The sequence below is a fragment of the Ciconia boyciana genome, chromosome 15, assembly GCF_034638445.1.
Source record: "Ciconia boyciana chromosome 15, ASM3463844v1, whole genome shotgun sequence".
In the NCBI taxonomy this organism is placed as follows: domain Eukaryota; kingdom Metazoa; phylum Chordata; class Aves; order Ciconiiformes; family Ciconiidae; genus Ciconia; species Ciconia boyciana.
The window spans coordinates 13,149,059-13,171,020 of record NC_132948.1 but is presented as its reverse complement, the minus strand read 5'-3'; the positions used below and the strand labels follow the sequence as shown (position 1 = coordinate 13,171,020).

The 21,962-nt window shown below is 40.6% G+C and overlaps 1 long non-coding RNA gene across 1 annotated transcript in view; it reads left to right on the top strand.

Annotated features, from left to right (window-relative positions):
• LOC140659855 (uncharacterized) overlaps positions 1 to 21,448 on the top strand; it is a 76,417-nt gene extending 54,969 nt beyond the window's left edge. The window contains exon 4 of the long non-coding RNA XR_012045249.1: positions 21,350 to 21,448. This is a non-coding gene — a long non-coding RNA (uncharacterized lncRNA). The remainder of the gene's footprint in view (positions 1 to 21,349) is intronic.
• Positions 21,449 to 21,962: the final 514 nt, after the last annotated feature.

The window sequence follows — 21,962 nt, the reverse complement described above, 5'->3', positions numbered from 1 at the left end:
ACACGGCCAGCGACTTTTCTTGTGGCAGGATAGGAAAGGAGTCTGTTAGAAATGCACATTTGCAAGTAACATGACACTGAACGTGCAGGATATAGCTCGCATCAGTCATTAAGTGGGCTGGCTTAAAGGGGAGCCTTGTCACATCTGCTCTGCTTAGAAACCATGTGACTTAGCAAGGTGATTGTGGATGGACTGAAAACGTTTCTTGGTCCCCATTTGGGAGAAGAGGCAGGTTCTGTGTGTCAAGTGGGACTGATTCCTCCTCCACTCCTCCAAATCATTCTGAAAATATTTTCTCTTGAGGTTGGAACTCAGCCACCGCTTCAATAATATGTTATAGGACATTTATTTCTGGGGCTGCTGTTTTTCTGATGATAGACAGAATCTTGTTTTATGTCAGCATATACACTGAAAATCCCATGCACTTTACACAGAAAGGGTGCTTTTTCCTGTGTTCTGGCTCAATTCCATTCCACACAGTTATTTCATTTCATGTAATTTCAATTAATGCTTGCAGGCATGCGGAGACATAAATTGAAGAATGATTGAAAAGACTGCAAGTGTTCTAGAAAGCAGAGAAATATTCAGGGACATTGGTAAACACCATATTTGCACCATATTATACACCTTTGTCCAAATACAGAGTCAGGAAACTTTAAGCCAAATTGAAGATGACAAATTCAAAAGCCAATGAAGAAAACGCTTTTAATACAGAGCATATAAATAACTCCTGCTTCTTGGAAGAAGTGCTGAACTAGGTGACATAAGGACTTACCATTACATAAAAGAGGAAGCAAAAATATACCTCTGTAAAAGCTCCCTCTTCAATTTGACTCAGAGAAGTAGTAAAGCACAGACTTCTGACTCATGAAAGCCTTGATTTAGTAGACTGCTTGAGCATCCACCAGTATTTTAGGCTCTAAGTAATTCCATTGGCTCCATTAACATTCCATGCTCACTTAAAGCAAAGCACATGTGAAGGGGTTTATTAGATGTTAGCCTAAGAAAACTGTTAATTATATGGCATAAGGAGGACTTTTTCCATGAGAGCTCTTTTGGAATTTGTTCTGGTGTACTGCTTTCTCTTGTTGTGCCCATTAGGGGTGAAGGGAGACCTGAATGCTTTTGTGGAGCTTGTTAGCCTTGTTAGACTATATCTGACATAAAAGTCAAACAACTGAAAAGTGCAGTCAATGCCTTTCACTGCGTTCATGACAGGCTCTGCCTGACAAACAAAGGCTTAGTATTAGTCCTGGTGCAGGTAATGATGGTTCAAGTGAAAACTTAAATCAAATTCATTAGTATTAGGCTAAAAATATTTAGCATCACATTCAGGTTTAGAATTGAGAATGGGGCTTTTGTATCTTTGCGGAGAGGATGCACATTATTTAAAATGCAAATTAGATCAATCCCAAAGGGCATGTTCATTTGTCTTTAAATCTCTGTATGTTGCTGTTAGGCTTGCTTTCTTCGCTGAATTTCAGAAAGAAACCTGTGGTCATCAACATAACTTTGTACTGGGGGGAGTTCCTCTTCTCTATAGCCCCCTGCCCCCTTTATAGGTCTTCTAAAGAAAACTTCCATTGCAACCCAAGATGTTGATACCTCAGTGGGGTGGGTAAAGGTAACTTGGATCTACAAAGAACTTTTAGCACCTGCAGCTCTTCTTCAGTGCTGATGCCTATTTTCTATGCGTGTGTATGATACATCTTTGCGTGGAGAAGGCAAATTTCATTGTCTTGTGTATTAGAGCAGAGGTGTTTACTACTCACAGTTCTTCATCTGTTGGCACTGGTATAATGAGAATCACTGCAGCTTCTCCCTTTCTTAGTCCTACCCCTCACCCTGAAAAGGGGACAGCAACCACAAAAGAAAGGGGATTTTTAGAACAGGTGGGAAAATTCTGTGCTTGACTTCAGTGCTTAGCATTTGAGACTGGCTTGTTTTGGACAAATATGCATAACGACACAACAGGCCAGGCAGAGGACTCAGAACTGAATATTCTCAGCCAGCACATGCTTTACAGAATGTGGTTTATGCTGGTAATTTCTGTGGGTGAATTTCTTGAGAATATTCTCAGCCAGCACATGCTTTACAGAATGTGGTTTACGCTGGTAATTTCTGTGGGTGAATTTCTTGAGACTTGTGTAGTCTCTTGTGTGCATGGGGCCACGTCTTCATCCTATCTACAACATCATGAAAGTAGGGTACTGATCAGCGTTGGTGTAGAAAAATAACTAACCCTTAGCATGTATAGTACCTATCTTTTTTCACCTTTACAAAGCCGTACAGTAAAGTATCATAAATGGCCAATGTCTACAACACACAAAAAAGATCACTGAGGAGGAATATATACCCTATTACCTTTCTCTTATGCCAGTCATTACAAAATCAGTCACATGTTACACCAGAGTCACAGCACAATTTATCAATTTCATTGTGTGTCAGTGATAAATTTAATGTACTCTGTACAAGAAATCCCATTATCGTGATTTTATATGTAATATATAAATATATGGATTCTATTAAAACCAAAAAGAAACAGTAGCACCCATTGAACTCCTTTAAAAAGGATTTACCTTAAAAAGTAACATGGTGTGATCCCTAGTAAATTCTTCCAACTTAATTTTCCTTTGCAGTGTTCGTTTTTATAACGCGAGTTTTACTCTATTAAGCTGCCAGATAAAAAGGGAGCTAACAGCCTGGCCACATTTTCATCTAACAAAGGATACATTTAGCTAGCTCAATTACTAGTGGAAGCTTTAGATAGAAATACAAAAAGAAGGACGACAGAGCAATTTATTTTTACAATAAAACTATTAATTCTTGCACCCTCCCCTCCTTACAATATTCTGATGCTTAACACTACATTAATGAGGCACTTTTAATATAATTATGGTTGCTTTTGTTCCAGCTCTTCCTGATTTTTAGATGTGGCCTTAGAATTAACTGTCCTTGGCCAGAGTTAAACGTTCCCCTTAATTGGGATGAAACTGTCAGCTTTTTACCGTTTCCTGCAACATCATTTGCTATTTTTTACCATTTGGATTTAGGGAGAAGAAAGAGAAAACATCATTTCATGATGCTCCTCTCTTCGGATAATTTAACCAACCTAAAATTTGTAGCATCATTGCTGGGATTTACACAGTCTAAAGCCCAACACATGGCCACCTAACTGTTTTTCTTTGCAATCTTTAGATGCAATTTAATTTATTTTCTTTTACAGCAGGCTGAAGAATACAGGATCTAACTCCTAATACAAGTAATTCATTAGCAACAGGCTATGTTGATCCTGAAACCAAATACAACAGTTACCCAAAAGGTCTTTAAACTGCCTCTTTAAACAATTATTTGAAGGAGTGGGTTATTTACACAGCCAGTAACAAGCTGTGGAGCATTTAATCTTTTAGTTGCTGGTCTGCTCCTCAGTTAGGGCTGTGCTGACTCTTATTTGTTTGTGTCCTGTGACTGAGTGGGTTGGTGCTGCACGCAGCCAGCTAGTTTGCAGTCTCAGAAGGACGGAGGAATAAATGGACCATAGCAGCTGAATTCCCTTTTAATTTTTAGCATGCCGCCTTCCACTCAGTGCAGGGAGTACAGTGCTTTGTAATTCAGCTCACCACCTTTACTGTGGTGTTTCCTTCATCTTTATGCATGTTGCTAGCTGTAGCTCGTCTTTGATATGGTTATGAAATGGCAGTATGAATTACATCTCTCTCTGGATGTATGAAACTTACACCATTATCCCCTTACGCATATTAAGAGAAAGCTAGTCTTTTGTTTCAGACATAATGTGATCTTTCCAACATAAATGAGGAAATTCCTCTTCACGGTCCAGTTCACCTATGAACTTTATGAACTGGGCATCAACACCACACTTACAGCCCCAGCAGTTTCAGGTACTTTGTGTGGGCGGTTGATCTTTCTCTTAAGCATGCAAGAGAAATTCTGCTGCTTTTGTTTTATATTGCAAACACAAACCCAGAAACTGGCTACGTTCTCCCTGTTTACCTTAATGTATACATGAAGCAACAATGTGAATGTGTTGCAGGACAGGACATTTGTTCCCTGCTGCCCCCTCCCTACTGAGCAATTTGGCTTTACGCTCCTGAACGTGGCTCTTCCAGAAGCAGGCATTCGTTTTTTGTCTTCTCAGGTTTGCCTCGAGGAAGAGGACTGGTTAGAGACACAAACATCCCGCTGGAAATAAGGCCTACTACTCTTCTTCATAAAGGTGTGAGAACAATTCCTTCAGCACTCCTGGAAAAATTCAGGGTATTTGCTTCCTCAGGAGGAATATTTTGAAGCTGTTTCTGTTCTGATGAACTTTCACACAGTGATTGGCAAAACCAAGTTGTGCAGCCCAGGGATATGATAGAGGTAATTTGGTGGGAAAGCACTGACAGGAAGCTAGAGGTTGTGCCCTGGGAAAAAGAAAAACGCTAAAATAATAAAAAATAAATATTTGGCTTGTCTTGGTGGAATAAATGGCTTGTTCAGATAATCCATTTGGGATCTGGAGGGATTCCTTTGGCTGAAAAGACTGATAAGAGAGTTATTAGAATTCCCTGGGCAGAAATATATGAGATGGATTGAGGCTGTGTGGATGGAGAGATGAAGGCTCAATCTGAGCTGCCTAGGCAGAATGCAAAACCAAAGTTTTAAAATTAAACTGAGGCAGGAGGAAACAATTGGTCTTACGGAAGTGTGGAGGGGTTCCCTGGTGTGCTGATTTTGGCTGGGATAAAGTTATTTCTCTTCACAGTAGCTAGTATGGGGCTACGGTTTGGATTTGTGCTGGAAACAGTGTTGATAACCCAGGGATGTTTTCGTCGCTGCTGAGCAGTGCTGACACACAGCCAAGGCCTTTTCTGCTCCTCACCCCACCCCACCAGCGAGGAGGCTGGGGGGGCACAAGGAGTTGGGAGGGGACACGGCCGGGACAGCTGACCCCAATGACCCCAGGGCTATCCCACACCATATGGCGTCACGCTCAGCACGTAAAGCTGGGGGAGAAGAGGGAAGGGGGGGACGTTCGGAGTGATGGCGTTTGTCTGCCCAAGTCACCGTTGGGCGTGATGGAGCCCTGCTCTCCTGGAGATGGCTGAACACCTGCCTGCCCACGGGAAAGAGTGAAGGAATGCCTTGTCTTGCTTTGCTTTGCTTGCGTGCGCAGCTTTTGCTTTCCCTATTAAACTGTCTTTATCTCAACCCACGAGTTTTACCTTTTTTGCGATTCTCTCCCCCATCCCGCTGTGGGGGGAGCGAGCGAGCGGCTGGGTGGTGCTCAGCTGCCTGCTGGGTTAAACCACGACGCCTGGGAACAAAGGGTCTGTGGGTTTCACAATCCAGCGTTGATGTGCTGCACGTGCGCGCTGCATTGCTCCTCTGAAAACTCCACAGCCCAGTCTTGTGACAGAGACACCGAGGAGGTGATTTTGTGTTGGACAAAATGGGGTTTTCATTACCAAGGCCGGCAAGAGAGGATAATAGAGACTTTCCTTACTTCCCTATTAACCCTTGGAGGCTGCCCAGGTCTTGAAAAAAATCACAAGGATCGCTTCTTTTGCTTCAATGCCTAAGGCCATGCACTCTGGTTCCTCTGGGCTAGAGATTAATATTTAATGACAAATCACTTTGAAACTGAAGAAAAAAAATTAATGGTCATCTTTGGCCTGCTATGTTCAGGGTTTAGAGAGTGTAATCCTTTATAAGAAGAAATCTTTGCCAGATATTTAAATCTGGCATTATCCAATGAATCATTCAATGATGAAATTTTCTGGAACCATTATAATTTTTAAAAATTAATCACGCATTAGACTTTTTGCACCACCTAATGTAGCAAAGAAGGGTACTATTTAAATATTACAGGCTTCATCAACTGCAACTAAATTATTGTTCAAAATCAAGTGCATCAATCTCATCCTGAGAGATGTCTGACCTGTATTTATTTCTGCTACTGGAATAATTATAAAGGAAATTGTACTGTCATTGTTAATTTTGGTCTTGGTATCAGGAAAACTTGTAATGCTTACTGTTGACTGTCTTGAGGTATAGGAGGGGTTAGGAGCTGTGTTAGCACTGAGGGAGAGATTTGCTGAGTATTCCCATTTTCTTTGTATTTTCTTGGACAGCTTTTGTAAATATGCAACAACCCCCAAGACACTCAGTTCCGCACAGTACCTAAGTTCTGCTCTAGATCCAGAAACAGGAGTGAGCATCCATACTCACCCGACTTAATCCTGCATAGTGTGTAGTCATTTTTATTGGTAAGGTGAGAATCTGGTTGATATAATAGGCCTTTTAAATCTATATACTCTTTGAATGTAAGGTTTCCAACAAGAATAAATTTAGGCAAGTATTTTTTTTGCTTTTGCGGATTGTCTATCTTTATGCCACTTTTCAGTAACTTAACTATGTGACAGAATTATACACTGCTGTATATAGTTGAAAATGCTATATAAAATAATGCTAATTTTCTTTTACAGAAAAACAATGATTAGGTTCTGTTTTAAATGAGGTTATATGAGTGCAATAGGTGACAGTTACCTCTTCAGATACGTCTATCTTGTTATAAGATCAATAACTCATTGATTGAAGTGATAAGAGAACTACTATTAGATTTCATGAAGTCGTTAATTAGCAAACTACCAGTAGTGCTTACTGAATCACTAGGGTATTATTGCTTAATTATATGCCTAACTAAGCATACCCTCTGCTCTAATTAGTGGAAAATGAGTTAAAAATATACAGGATATGGCCTACTTCTGTACCCAGTCACAGCTTAACTAATTTTCTTTAATTTCCAGATATTATATCAACATTATAAAATATTCAACACATGTATTTCATAGATCTGCTACCATTAGTGTCAAATTTGTTGATGCAGCTTAACTGATCTAGAAGTAAGTTTAGAAATTAATATTAATATATTGTTTACGAAGACTGTCAGTTGAAAAAGTACTTTAATCGTAAATAAGGCACATTAATTTCAAGTGTCTGTGCTCAAATATGATTAAATGCCAACAGGAAATATATTCAAGAGGACCAGAGGTACACTGCAGAACTGCTTTTTAGTATGACAGGGTGATTTTTCAACTATTCCTATAGTAGGCAACATCCATTGAGGATCCCAAAGCCTCCCTCGCACAAGGGTTGAATTTGGTTTTAAATGACACCTGTGAGTTGAAAAACGTGTTGAATACATTCGTTTTCATGAACAGGTTTGGTTGTGATTAGCTGGTAACTTTAAGCAGTATCTAACGCTCTGTCAGCCTTAGTATATGCTTGGTGTGAAGGAGGCTGAAATCGGAATTCTGCCCACCTTGCTTGTGTTGATTATGGTTTGGGGTTTGTTGTTGTTTTGTTTGGTTTGTTTGGCGTCTGTTTACAAACAGTAGGATTTTCAGGTGATCATAGTTCTGAAACTCAAGCTCTCCTCCTGGTTGTACCTCCACTTACTAACCTGTAAAATAAGAGTATCCATCCCAGAGGATGCTTAGGAGGTTCATGCAATATTCTAGGTAACTTTGGCTACTGGGTAGAAGTTATCTAGGAAATGTAAAGTGTAATCAATGAATGAGAAAAAATTAGGGAAAAAAGAGTTCATCTGAGGCTGTTAAAAGCAAAGATACCACCTCTGACCTCAGAACTGCTTGAGCTGCAGATCACTGAAGGCTGATACAAGTATCGCGAGGCGTGTGCTTGTTCTCATAGACTTCCTTAGGCATTTGCTGCTGGAGACAGAATCCGAGGCTAAGTGGGCCTTTGATCCGACCTGGTCCAGGCACCACAGTGTAATTAATGCTTCTCAGAGCCTGCAGCTATCTGTAATCCACTGCATTTCTGGTCCTGGATGTGGGCTAATGGGTGGTCTCTTGCTCTAGACTCAAATAGTGTAAATTAGTGTCTCCACTGAAATCATAGTTAAGCGCTGAAGTTAAAGGAGCTTCTGTCGCCAACATCAGCTGATAACTTGGCCCAGAAATATGAGAGTGTACCAGAAGGACGCTTCTTTTCATAGAAGATTTTTGTACGGGTGTTTGAAGGCTGTGTCAGCTATAAAATTAGAGTGGATCCTATAGATATAAACCTACTTTGAATAAATTTTCTTTACTGAAATGAACATTTTAAGTATACCTGTGCTTCAGCTATTTTAATTTTAAATATTTGGACTACCATTTTAGAGTTTTGCCTTGTGTGAATGTGTAGCAACTCATTTTCAGTGTGAAGTCTTCTACCCCTTTAAAAGATATATCCTATGTCAGGGTTGATATAAAGTTGGACTTATACACAGACAAAAATCACTTTTAAAACTGCACATCCCAAACTGAAGGGTGCAGTGAAGCTATTTACATAGAAATCCCTGGCAATTAAGACAAAACTAACTTGACAGCATGGAATTAAGCATGACAATAAGAAACCAAATAAAACCTGTAAGTATCAGGACAGAGGGAGAGTGAGAGACATGCTAGAAATTTGTTCAGCAGGAATTGATGTAGTCAGCTTGAGTGAGGAATATAAAACCGATGATGTGTGGATACCCCTGCCTGAACAGCACATAATTCCTGTAGAAGGGGAAAAGGTTTTACGGAGTCATGGTTAGCCCTCCGATGATCAGAGCAATAAAATCAGTTCTTCTAAGGTGATCCCACTGGGCATCTTCTAGTGCATATTGTCAGGACAGGCCACTGAAATGGCTCGCTTGTGAACGCTTTATTAGCCTCTCTCATTCTCCACCTCCATGTATATTCAGGGCTTTCTTCCCACTTATTCCCTATAGGGGACTGCAGCAGGTGCATAACCTGGTGCTGGACCAGCACTGGGAAATTGTGAAGCCGTCTCACCATAAAGACTTCCAGGCAGAGATTCTGTATGGAGAAGCAGAACAACGAGCTAAACCTAAGATCAAAGGGCAAGTGATCCCTGCCAGAGGCTGGATGATGTCCTGAGGAAACCACTCTGTTCAACCCTGCTCTGAGCAGGGGGTTTGCAGCAGATGATCTCCAGAGGTCCCTTCTGACCTCCACTGCTCTGTGATTCTGCAAAACGAGGTCTATTAGTGTGTGTGTCAAAGTGAGTTTTCTTGGTATGGCAGAACATCTCCCGACAGGAGTACAGAAAGAATTTAGGCTCCTCTAGAGAAGTCAGTTGCTCATAACAAACATCTTGATATATATGGCAAATGCCTGTTGGGAGATAGGCAACTCTGTTATTGTCTGCTGGCAATAACACATTTCTGCAAGTAGTTTTATTGCCATCAGTCATATTTCCCTTAAGTGCGCTCAAGGGGCAAACAAGTCTTGAATATCCAGGAGATGACTAATGTACTGGTGTAGAAGCAAACTTCTTCAATAATGTCAACTTCGGACACTTAAAAGTGATGCCATGAACATACAGCTGTGCTGCCACCCTTACAAAAAGCATTCCAGGGAAGTGGAACAATCCCTTTCTGTGTAAATCCTTCTTTCCCATTAGCTAGATTTCGAGTTTTGCAACAGTCCTGAGTCGTACTGATCTGCAACATAGGGAAACTTACCTACCACAGGAATTTCCTAAATTACCAGTACCTGACATGTTTTTGTGCAAGTTTCCCATCGCCTAGCTCAAAAGCCTCTCTAGAATGCCTGATGCATGACCATTCCTATGTATAACAGGTGAAAGTCCCAAATCCTTTCCAGCGTGTACCTTTCACAAAAGTGCCCAACGTACCATTTTACAAATTCTCAGTGGTATGAACACTGCTCCCTCTGTGTAGGCCTGTCCTAAAACCCCCCGCAGTTAAGCAGTTAAGCTTCGATCCAAATTCCATTATCTCCTTGCCATCATTTGACCGTGTAAACTTACTTGAAAATCTGGACACTTAATTGTTATAAACAAGTAGAACCCAGAATGCCTTGAAATCTGGAGATCTTTTAAAGTTTTGTCCCAAGCTGTCTAACCTCAGGCATCAAAGAAAAAGTCACCCTTTAAGTCTGAACCTCAGGCAACCCTGTGTACATAGTAATGAATTTCAGGTATATTGAAGAAGGTCATAGTTAGGAAATCCTGAAGGGAGTCTCTGGGACCGAGTTCAGAATCCCTGGGTAATGCCAGCTTCAAGAGCTTCTTAAATAAACAGTTTATAAAGGAATACATATCTCCTCAATGTAGCAAGTTCCCCGCAGAAAGCATTTATCTTTGCAAGCTGACTCCTAAATGCATTTGGACAAAACCTACAACATAGATAATAACAGGGAAGCCATTGGAATGACTGACTTCGAAAGAAACAAGAATGGTAACCGATGCATTACTTGCGTGCTGAGGTTTTGCAGCTTGACACACCGAACAAACTCACAGAGCCTTACGTGACTCTTCTGATGCAAGCAGGGGAAGGTGAAAAGTATTTACACCGAGATGCTGGTGGCTCTTAGGTCTTTTTGTTAGGCTAGAAATTATTTGATAAAAGCTATTTAAAGCACTTCTAAAACCTGTTTGAATAACATGCTTTATAAAATCATGCCATAAATTGAAATGTCAATTATTAAAAGAAGTTGAAAGGATATCTAAAAACATATGGGCAGTGCTTTTGTAATTCACATGAGCAGATGCCTGAAAATTTAAGGAAGTGACTGAGCCGTCTGCCCACCTGCTCTGATTACCTTTGAATGGTGGGAAAGTGTATGCCACACAGCTACCACGATTTCTGACATCAACATCCCTGCTGACATATTTCCAATGTAGACACTTTGTATTCGTCACTATTTTTCCCAGACGTCCTTGGGAGAATTTCTCTTTCACGTGGTTTTCTTAACAAGTTTGCGAGCTTTTGTTACCTGGTGAAGTCCGTTGTAAAAACTCAGTGTTGGTTTTGCTGGGTTTAGGCACACAGTAATGATACTTTTTTTGGCATTAAGTTGCATGAATACATGCACATTTGCAAGAGCTGGTGAGCAACCTTCATCTGAAAATTGCCATTAATGCTTCATGGAATAAACCAAAGAGCCTTGTGGATCTATTTGGTTACACATATGGCAGTCCTGTATGATGCCACTACATACAGACACAGCAAGATTACTAGTCCATCCATAAAGAATAATTTTTCTTTCTCATCTTCCTCTGAGCTTTCTGTTCTTCGATTATGCTATCATTACCAGAAAGATGAATCTCACAGTGCCTCAGTGGTAGTTTCTCCCATGTAAGTTTTATCCACATACATCCACTTGGAAGAGGGGGAGAAATGCAGATAATGTAATCTTTGAAAATAACACAGAGAAGAATGATCATAACAAGGAGGGTGGACGTGTTATGGCAAAGGAGACACTGGCCAATGGAAAACAGCAAGTCTGCGGGCTCTTCTGATGGATGACGAGCCACCTACTCAACGTTTTGATGTTCAGTGAACTGGGAATGCAACGTTTTCCCTAACAGCTATCAGCAAGTTTTACGCTGACTTCTAAAAGAAAACATTAAGTAGCCTGTTTGGCTATAGAGGTGGGTGGGTTACACTGACAGATGGCTCTTTGGAATGAGAAGTGCTCACAAGGTAGTGGCTAAAAGGAGCCTGCAATATCAAAGTTGCTACTGGCCAACTGCAGCTGCTCTCTGGTTGGGAAGGACAAGTTTCCTTTCTTGCCTTGGTGCACAGCTGTAAGCCATTTGTGTTAGCAGAATATTGGAAAAGGCAATGGCCGTATACTTTACTAAGCACTAGAAAGATGTCCATTTTTGTTGTCTGAATTAAAAAAATATTAAAACCTAAATATGTTTGGTTTTATTTGTTTTTAAATGCGTTTTATTTTCATATTTTAATGATATAATTTGTAGCTGTTTGTTTACCATTCTTGATAGTTCAGAGAAAAAAATAGTTTGTTTATCACAACAGGTAGGTCTTCAATTTCCACTCAATTCAAGTCTTTTAGAAAACAAATAATTTATTTCTTTTCCAATTCACAGCAAAGCAAAGATAAATATAATCTTCCCTACCTGTAATTGCACTGATAAACTGTATATATATGTGGCCACAGATAAAAGTATCACATCTGTTTTAGTGACTTCAGCATTCTGAAGATTACCCTATTTATTTCTAACCATACGAATTTCACAGTATCCCCTTTAGATTTCTATTCTACAGCACGTCAATAATCTTTGAAAAATGCATTTCTTTGCTCTGTGAGACGGTTGATAAGGTAAACTATTAGAATGAAGTTTAAGCATTTGAGGAAATTTCAAGGACATCTGCTAGGGAAGAAGAGACTTCTTGGTTCTCTCAGTCTAGCTGATATTATTAGGTGCATATATGTCACGGATTAGTAATATTTAAAACTATTTGCATTATCATGTTGTCTTTAAACAGTTGCTATGAATATGCATATATGCCTAGAAACTTACAACTGGGCTTTATAAATTAAAGAAGTGCTTCCTCCTTCTTCCCTTCCTCCCTTCCTCCCTTACTTCCTCCCTCCCTCCTCCCGCCTGGGATTTACAGGCAACCTCGGACTCACCAGAGCTTGTCCTCTGCCCGGGAAGCCGCTGCGGTGCTGCAGGCCAGGAGTGCCGTCTGCCCACAGCCGCTCGCTCTGCATTGATGCCTGGCTGGCAATGAGCAGTTTGTCCTCCTCAGGCTTTGACAGAAGCAGCAGCACTTTGCCCACTACTACCTTGATTGCTCCTGGAAATGTATAGTTAATTGGACCGAGCATTCCAGACGCGTCCCTCCTTCCAGGTAGCGACCTAACAGGCATAGTGAGCAATGCCTGAAAGCCAGGGCTACCAGCTCTGTCAAACATAGCAGAGCAGAGAGGGAAGAAGGAATTGAATCAAATTATTTATCCTCTTCTGCATGAAGCATTACTCCTAGTGATTTTTTTTCCTGTTGCTTTGTCCTGTTAATTAAGTGTTGATGGAGACTTCCCACTGTTTTCTCCTGGAGTCTGTTTCATGGTCATATGGACCTTAGACAATTTGTCCTGGAATTCAGCCTAAAGATTTCTGTCTTTTTCTTGGTGTCATTACACTACTCTTGGTTGCACGCTCACTGATCCCCTTCAATCATCTCCAAATGCATGTTAATGTATCCCACAGAAGTGTTGGGTTATCTTGATGCGATGCTTACAGTTGGGCAGGGGGGAGCAGAAGCACAGGCGATCAGTACCCCAGGCTAAGGTTTGCCCTCCATATACGGCGCAGTCGGCCAATGCATCATTTAACATTTTTTTCCATTTATGTGGGAAGGTAAAAGGTGTATACACTCCATGACAGCTGTCTGCACATAAAAGAATTTCATCCCCAGCAAATTTCTAGAGGCTGGAATTGAGCCCACGAGTCCTTGTATTCAATCTTAGACTGCACTACCTTCTAGTGGCATTTTACAATATTTCCTCCCTTTTAACTTTTTAGCACTTGCTGACAGTGATCAGGAGAGTCTGAGGCACAGCTAAACTACACGAAAGTAGCTTTTCAGTTTCTAATAGATTAAAAAGCTTTTATTTTCTCAGGAGCAGTAAAAATAGCATGCCAAAAATCTCATTCTATTTCATGGACTTTGTTCCCATCAACCTGTAACTGAAATTTCAAAAAATGTATTTGCTGTCTCTTAATGCCAGTCCGCATATCACACAAAATCTGATTGACATAAATGAATTCATGGTTGATAGTTAGACTTAATAATGGATGGGTTTGCTGAAATGTAAGCAGGCATTCTCCAAAAATGAAACTGAAGTTGGAAGTGTTTAAGAGTCCATGAAGTGATGTTGGAATAGATACTTGCTTGTTAGTGGTTTCATTTTACTTTGTGAGTTATTTTTCTGCAGACCAGAAATAACAATAAATTATAAAGCCAATTGGTTTAGATTAAATTATAATGAGAGTATTTCAGGCTGTTTTGCATGGATGGCAGTGCAGGAAGACTGTAACTAACTGCAAATGCGCTTGGAAAGGGTTGGATTCTGGCCCAGCTTTTAAGCTTGTGCATGTAAATTAACAGGTAGCCCAGGACTGAGCTGACGCACCAGTTCCAGCTGAGCACTCCTTCTCATTGAACGTGACTCGCTGGCTGGTCTCTTGATTACTAAACCATCTTTTGATCCAGAAGATGCAAGAGGCATAAGAATAGGAGTTTCATCCCAGGGCTAGCAGGGCAGTTTTGTCTGCTAACATGGTGCAGCCCGCATGTGACCGTGTAACCTGATTTTTGGACAGCAAGAACCGAGCTTACAATTTCAGTGAAGAGAAACCACTGATCTTTCTGTGAAAGAGCCTCATAAAAGCTCATTGAATTATTTGGCCACGGGCTGGCAAGGAGGGGAGGGAGGAACAAGGCGTGCTATGCTGGATTAGTCAAGGTTATACTTAAGAGTAATGACGAAGGAGCAATGGCATAATCTGTTCTTTATGCCCGTGAGCAAAAAAGTCTGTAAATTATGCCTTTTCCAACTCTTCATAGTAACAGGGTATTATTACCTTAGCATCTGATTCTCGAATGTATAAATGTTGCTGCTTTAATTTTCATATTTTATGACGGAGAATTGTTAGGAGTTTGGCAGCTAGGTGCTACAATTCAGTCAGGTGGACAAGGAAGTGAAATCTATATTCTGTCTATCTGGTGCATGCATATACATTATGTATATAATATATATATATATAATGAGCTATGAAACCAGAGTGCACAACTCAGTAAAGAAGGGAAAAAACTGAAACAAAACTGGCAGCAATATGTTGCTCTTCCTGTGGACTCAGGATAGCCTTGTTCTGGTTTTTCACCACGCTATAATGCTGAAACTTTGGTACATGAAGAATAAGCCATGGAAGCTTATTTATTGCTATCAGCTTTGTGGAAAAATGTCATTGTCTCCAGGTGAGACTAGCTGTATTGTTTTCTCTTTTTTTATTCCTGCCTAAGCTGTGAAATATTACATACCTGTTCAGACAAATAGTATAGGACAGCTATATCCCACTGTAAAACTTAAATGCTGCCTCTCATGAAATTTGGTCTTATCTTTCAGAGAGTTATTGTCTGCACAGGATTTACCTTATTACTTTCCCAAGTATACACAATTGAGTGGTTTTAAAAAAATAAGATTAAGTTTAACAAAATCTGTGAAATATCGTAATCTGACTTCAGAAGAAACCACAGTGGAAAATGTTAAATGGCATGTTTTTATGATAATTTAAGTTCAGTCAGTAGAAATGTCTGTCACTCAGTTCACTAAAGGTAGAATTACACCCATAAGATATTAGGGCAGGAGGTGGGGATGTGGTACAAGTATAACAAAGTTCTAAAAACATTGTGGTTGCCTGATGTATTTACTTGCTTCGGTGGACAATAGGAAAGTCTACAAGAAAGGTGCCCAGATGAAGGTGCAATTTAAAATATTCAGTATAGCAGCTGATACAAGGCCGGATACCTGTTGCAGGCCATTTAAGTGCTCACAACAATCACAGTTGCAGCACACCTCTTTCCAGGACAGTAGATGTTATACAGTCCTTCCATCGAAACCCAGTGGAGACTTTGTAGTTTGTTTCATTAATTAGGGCTTTTTAGCTGATTTCCTTTAATTGAAGATTTTTAGACCTTTATAGGGATATTTTCAAGAAGAAAAAGCTGCAGTTGCGGTTTGACTGACCATCTTCAGGAGCATTTACTCATGAGAACTAAATGTGATCAATAAAACTTCATAGATCATCTGTTGATAGGTTATGTAACTAAGTACTAATTCTGTGTGAGTTTTATGTCTGCTCTGCAAAATTCAGTACATCAAGTGCAGGATAGAATAGGAGAAAAGCCTCCTAATTTGCTACTAAGATTTATTTTTGTTGAGACTGAAGGAATTTTTATTCCCTAACCATCCCTGTCAAAGCAAAGCGGGTATAAAGCACTTCTGTAGTGACAGGGAGTTTCACACTGAAGCTGGCTTCGCTGATACGAAGCAGCTCCAGCTGCCCATTGCTCTCTGTCATCCTGAGTTACGTGCGAACGTTGCCTGTGGGACTGTTTGGCAACACAGATCGAGGAATGATCCCAGTTAAAATTAAAATGAGCCTCCAAACACTGGAGCAGCACAAGCAAAAGGGTGACCGCTGCCAAGAGAAATGTTCCAGGCTGACTTTTGTATTGACTCTGCATTGATGTGGATGAATACGCGAGTGCAGAGCAGCAGGGACTTCTTTCCTTCTTACTGTTAGTGTGTTACGGTGGCAGCCGGAAGATCTGGCCACGAACTAGGGGCAACGTCATTCTTGTTGCAGTACAGAGGGCAGATGTGGGCCTTGTCGTGAGGAACTCAGATCTAGGCATATGTATGTAGAATCAGCCTTTTTTGTATTTTACACTCCTCAATTAACCTTTCCTTTCCTGAATCCGCCGTTCAGCTGGGGCACTGAATGGTACGATGTTTTACTACCCACTCCTGCCAGTTCATTTAATTCATACTGATGGACTTTTTCACAACACTGAAGGGATATGTTTGAATCAAAAAGAAAAATCTTCTTTATTTATATCTTAATACCAGGAACATTTGGTGAGTGGGTTTTTTTAATTATTATTTTAGTGTAATTTGTTTTAAGAAAAACATTTCCTTGGCTGGAAAAGTAAAAGCCTCGAGGAAGTTCTTAAGTCATTAAACAACTTGAATGAATTTAACACTAGATAATCCCATTACCGTCACAATCACTATTATGGTGCAACTGGGAGGGGAACAGATCCTGTAATTCACATATTTGGAACAGAGAAGCAGATGATAGCATTTGGGGAAGAATTTAGCCTGTTACCTCCTCATAGCAGCTGAAAACAAGTAAAAGAAGAAATAACCTAATCTTATGGTTCTGATGCCTGAAATTAACATTTACACCAAATCATCTGAATGAAATTCCTGTCAAAAAGTTTAACTTCTAAATATTATTTTCCTTCCTACAACTCTATTCAATTGCTAGTTCTGGCTGAGAGATTCCTGTTGGTTTTATAATGAATGGTGATTCAGAACCCATCTCAATTTTTGTTGAAAGAACTTGTGAATTGATGGTCTAATAAAATAAGCAGATAAACCATGATTTTAAAAAAAAAGGATTTAAGTAATTGTTCTCATCACTTCCATGCTAAGGTTCATTCCCCTCTTCTTCCTCATGCTTAATCAATAGTTCAATTCAGTTGTGAAGCTTGCAAAAGAGAGATCTGAAGCAAAGGCAGCAGAAATAATCTTGGTGCAGTTCTAACACATCATGTGGGCCTTAAGCAAAGAGTCAGGGCGGGAGGGAGAGTCAAGAGGCTTTCGTTACGAACAGTACACTTATACATGTGCTTTCCAAAGAGGTCTGGGTAACCTACGTCTGTGGTGCTGCTAAGGAGGGCGGAGTGAGCCCGCACCGCCATCTAATCCTCTCCCTTCCCCTGAACTAGTTTTTGTGCAGCCAAGCAATCAGCCAGTTCAGGAACCTGATCTGGCCCCAAAGCAAAAAATTATTAATATTCAGCTTAATCAACTTCCTGATTAAGCTGGCTGCAGGGCCCAATATGCCATGCTGGTGCCAGCACAAGAGGGAGAGCACGCAAGCTTGCAGATGGGGAAGAAAAAGGCAAGATCAGCATTAAATCGATTTGACCATGAAACTGCACTTCAGGTCTAATAAACCACATAATGAATTGCTGTTCAAAGCTCTGGTATAAAAACCTTTAATGTGTGTCTAAAGCAGAGCTGTATTCAAAAATAATTGGCAGAGAATGGCTAGCAGGGGGTTGGTGTGCCTGCAGTACGTTGTGTTTTTTACCAGTCAGATTCCTGGAGACACATCCGTCCTGTACCTGCGTTTCCCTGTCGAGCAGCGAAGGCTGACTGTCAGCCCAGCATGGCTCTGGTGCAGGGTGAATGGCGGGCTCCTCGCTAGACACGTGTGGGTAAGCGGGAGCCCCTTTATTTGGTGAGTGCACCTGCAGGTATTTTCCATTCAAATTTCTCCCCTCTGTCTCTTGAGCATTCTCTGGGGGCCCTTCTCCACTTCACTTCCAAGACGTTCCCAGATGGCTACTCTGCAACCCAGATGTTGTTTATTTATTCATTTGTAGCTTTAAAAAGGACAATACCAAGAAAAGAATAGAATGAGACATGTTTGCTCTCCATGCAAGAAAAGAAGGGGACTTGTCACAGTTTCCAGCGTTTTTGAGGTTGAGAAGGTTGTCACAAACTGTTGCTCCTCTCTTAAAAGAATCTTTCCCATTCTTTTTCTGCCAGAAGGCTTCTGCTTAGTGAGAGGCAGGGCTTTGGAAACTGCATTCCTAAAAAGATGTCAGCGCTGCAGGCACTCAACAGGAGCTATTTACATGTTGTATCTGGGATACTTCTCTTTGCTAATGATTAGGTTAATAACAACTCTGTTTCTGACAGCCTGTGGCGGAAACCTGTGAACGTCTCTGGAATGCCTCTGTGAGGTGTGACTCTGCTCCTGGTTGTTCTTCCATGGGGTTAAAATATACGTATTTTGTAGGCACCTGTCACATTAAATGTACGTAGGAAGCTGAAGAGTGTTGCCATTTCATTTTCAGGGACCTATTTCAAAGGCTCGGTTAGCAATCCCCTACTGACAGCCCTGTCAGATCATAGCATCTCTTATTAATATTGCAGAGAATTCAGTATTTATGAGATCAGCCTTTTGCAAGAGCTCAAATAATAGGGAGTGAAGAAACCTTGGGTGCAAAAGTTCAAGCATCAACAGCCTTCCCTCTGGGGCATTCAAGACCATTCAGTTCTCTAGGGCATTCAAGACCTTTTCTACCACACTGCTATGCTGAATAATGGGACTTTCAGAATCGCGTAGTTCTTTCAAAGTGTTGCTAAAGAGATTGAGGAGGACTTGGGCTGCAATCAGTCTCTTTAATGATATCACTATAAAGATTGTATCTCTTGTCCATTCATTTGTCAGAAAGAGCTTTTCTAGCAGATATATCTATAGAACATTTGTCATCCAAGACTAAACATAACAGAAAACCTGGTACTTCACATGCAACACACAGTTCTCTCTCTTCCTCTGAAGGGGACACAGGTGTTCAAGCAGCCACTGTGGTCTGTGACATTGTCGCCTATTGATGCTCGTTTTCGAGACTGGAAGCAGATGTGCTACTGTCTGAATGAACGCCTGTCAAAGGACGGTCAGGTCTTCCATTTGGTTGGCTCCTGCAAGATCTAGAACAGCATCGCTTCTCGTTTTGCTTACAGATACAAGGAGCGAAGGGTTGATGTGTTTGTATCCTCCATACCAGTGATCACGGCAGCAGTTGGAGTAAATTTCAATCTCATGTTTAGTAATGCTCAGAGCCTGAAGATAAGTTTTAATTGAGCTTGCAGAAGCTTTTCTTTTGTTGGAAATTGTTCATATTCATTTGTTGAAGCATCTTCTAGGCAAGCTCACAGGCAATTTCAGGCTTTGACAGGATGGAGCTCATTAACTTCTACCCAAGCTAAATGTCAATTTACATATTAATGTCAATTTTCTCTTACCTCTTCTCTTTCTCTTACCATTTCTTTTACCTAAAAAATGGTCAAATTTTTTAGAAAACCAAATGCTTAAATTTTTGTAATTTTTACAAATTTTTAATCCATGAAATCACAACAGTTAAGAAATCAGCCCCAGATGTATTTCTCCGATACGAGCTATTACATAAGGCACTGCAAACTGTGGCCTTGCTCTCTAACTGCCTCGGAGGACAAAGGGGCTCTTTAAGGAAGTCTAATATAAGTAAAAATTTTTAAATGTAGTAAAAAAGAATTAAATATGTGAAAATTCTGGAGAACACTGAATGGCTTTTTTTTTCAACTTCAGATCATCAGAACAAATCCATCTGTAATTGGTAATTAAGAAGATTAATAGCAATGGTGTAGGAGGCAATGAATAACAATGAAAGAGAAGAGACCGTATTTCTCCTTTTGCAGTACATGCACATAGGAGGTAAATCCATAAGACAAAAAATAGGAAATCTTTTTGCATCCATGTAATAAACATGCCAAACTTGCTCCCAAGAGATATAGTCAACAGACGTTGGTTCACATTAACTTAAATGTCTGTCGTGGTTTAACTCCAGCCAGCAACTGAGCACCACCCAGCCGCTCGCTCACCCTCCCCCCCGGTGGGACGGGGGAGAGAATCGGAAGAGCAAAAGTAAGAAAACTCATGGGTTGAGATAAGAACAGTTTAATAATTGGAACAAAATTAATAGTAAATTGTAATGAGAAGGAAAACAATGAGAGAGAGAGAGAGAAACAAAACCCAGGAAAAAACAAGTGATGCAACCACCCACCACCCGCTGACCGATGCCCAGCCCGTCCCCGAGCAGCCATCGCTGCCCCGGCCAACTCCCCAGTTTCTATACTGGGCATGACGCCCTATGGTATGGAATAGCCCTGTGGCCAGCTGGGGTCAGCTCTCCTGGCTGTGCCCCCTCCCAGCTGCTTGTGCACCCGGCAGAGCAGGGGAAGCTGAAAAGCCCTTGACCAGTGTCAGCACTGCTCAGCAACAGCTAAACCATCAGCGTGTTATCAACGTTATTCTCATGCTAAATCCAAACCACAGCACCATGCCAGCTACTAGGAAGAAAATTAACTCTATCCCGGCTGAAACCAGGACAATGTCCCACTCCTTTGGGCAGAGATTTTTTTTGTTTTAAAAGGAAATTTAGTGGTCAAAGACTCATGCCATGAGCTAAGTAAGAACCAAAAAGGAAATATAAGAAAGGACTTTAAAACCATTTTCCATACCTCTGGTTTTTTTTGTTTCTTGCATCTTTCTTTGAAGCAGCTTGTGATGCTTGGTCTTAAGGTGGGTTTTTATTCTAGGAAGTCTTTGTTACATTTATGCTTCATCTTAGAGATAAGTTTCCTCAAGCCATATTTGTGGTTTGTATTCCTTTTGAAAAGAATAAATTTGCTGTATTCCACCAGTTCTTGGAAAAGTCAAAGCAACATGTTGCCAGGATCAGGAAAAATATGTATGCAGAGCATCTGAGCCAGAGGAGATTTAGCACTCATCCAAACAGGAAACAAAAAATGTGCCAATTCTTTGGCCACTAGCAGCAACCCAATAAGGCTTGTAAAGCAAATGTTTCAGATTCATAAAAATCCTAGCAATTGATTTTTAGTTTACACAGTGCAGCAAGGAGCCCTGTTTTGACCAAGTGTGCATCAGGAGGTGGTAATTTTTCTTTTTAGTGAAAATTTCAAAAAAGGAAAATATTTGTTTAACACTAGAATCACTACCGATAGGTATATTTCTGCTGCCGTGTAAATCACAGGGGATTTACCATGATTATGAAATTCTTGGTCTTTGAAACCTTCCTCTCAAATATACAAGGTGGGATTTATTGCTTCTTATTATTGCTCTCCTTCAACAGGACCCAAGGGTTGCCGGTATTTGCAGATTAGTGGGTGCTCCCAAAGAAGTAAATTAGTAAGCTCAACCAAGTAATATTTGGACCGCTGCCATTTTTGGGCACTACTTCATATAATCTTTGTACACATGCCAAGAACTAAGAGGAAGCTTTCTTGACCATGGAGCAGATTCTTACAGGTAAGGTGAGAGGGGAGGTAAAGTAGCATGACTAAACTTTTCCATTTCTGCTGTTAATGGCTTCTGGTCTTGGTCCAGTACCCTGTGATCCAATTTCTAGGTTATGGTGTGTGTATGATATATATTTTTGCCACCTTAGAAACGTGAAAATACTTACTAACTGGCTGAAGAAGTTCATGGTAACTGGAAAGTAATTTTTTGTAGCTATGAGCACCCTGAAGTTTATAGACCTGAGCATGGTAGAAGCTACAGATGAAATAGCTGCATATGCAGATCAGCACATTTATATAACATGCTGACAGCGCCAGCCAACTAGGCCGTCCGGCACAGACAGAAATAACCTTGTATTCGAGTCATTGTAGGTGACACGACAAGGCTCACCTCTGTGTCGCTCTAAGCATCGGCCAAGATTTCAACACTCGTAAGTGTGCAGACTT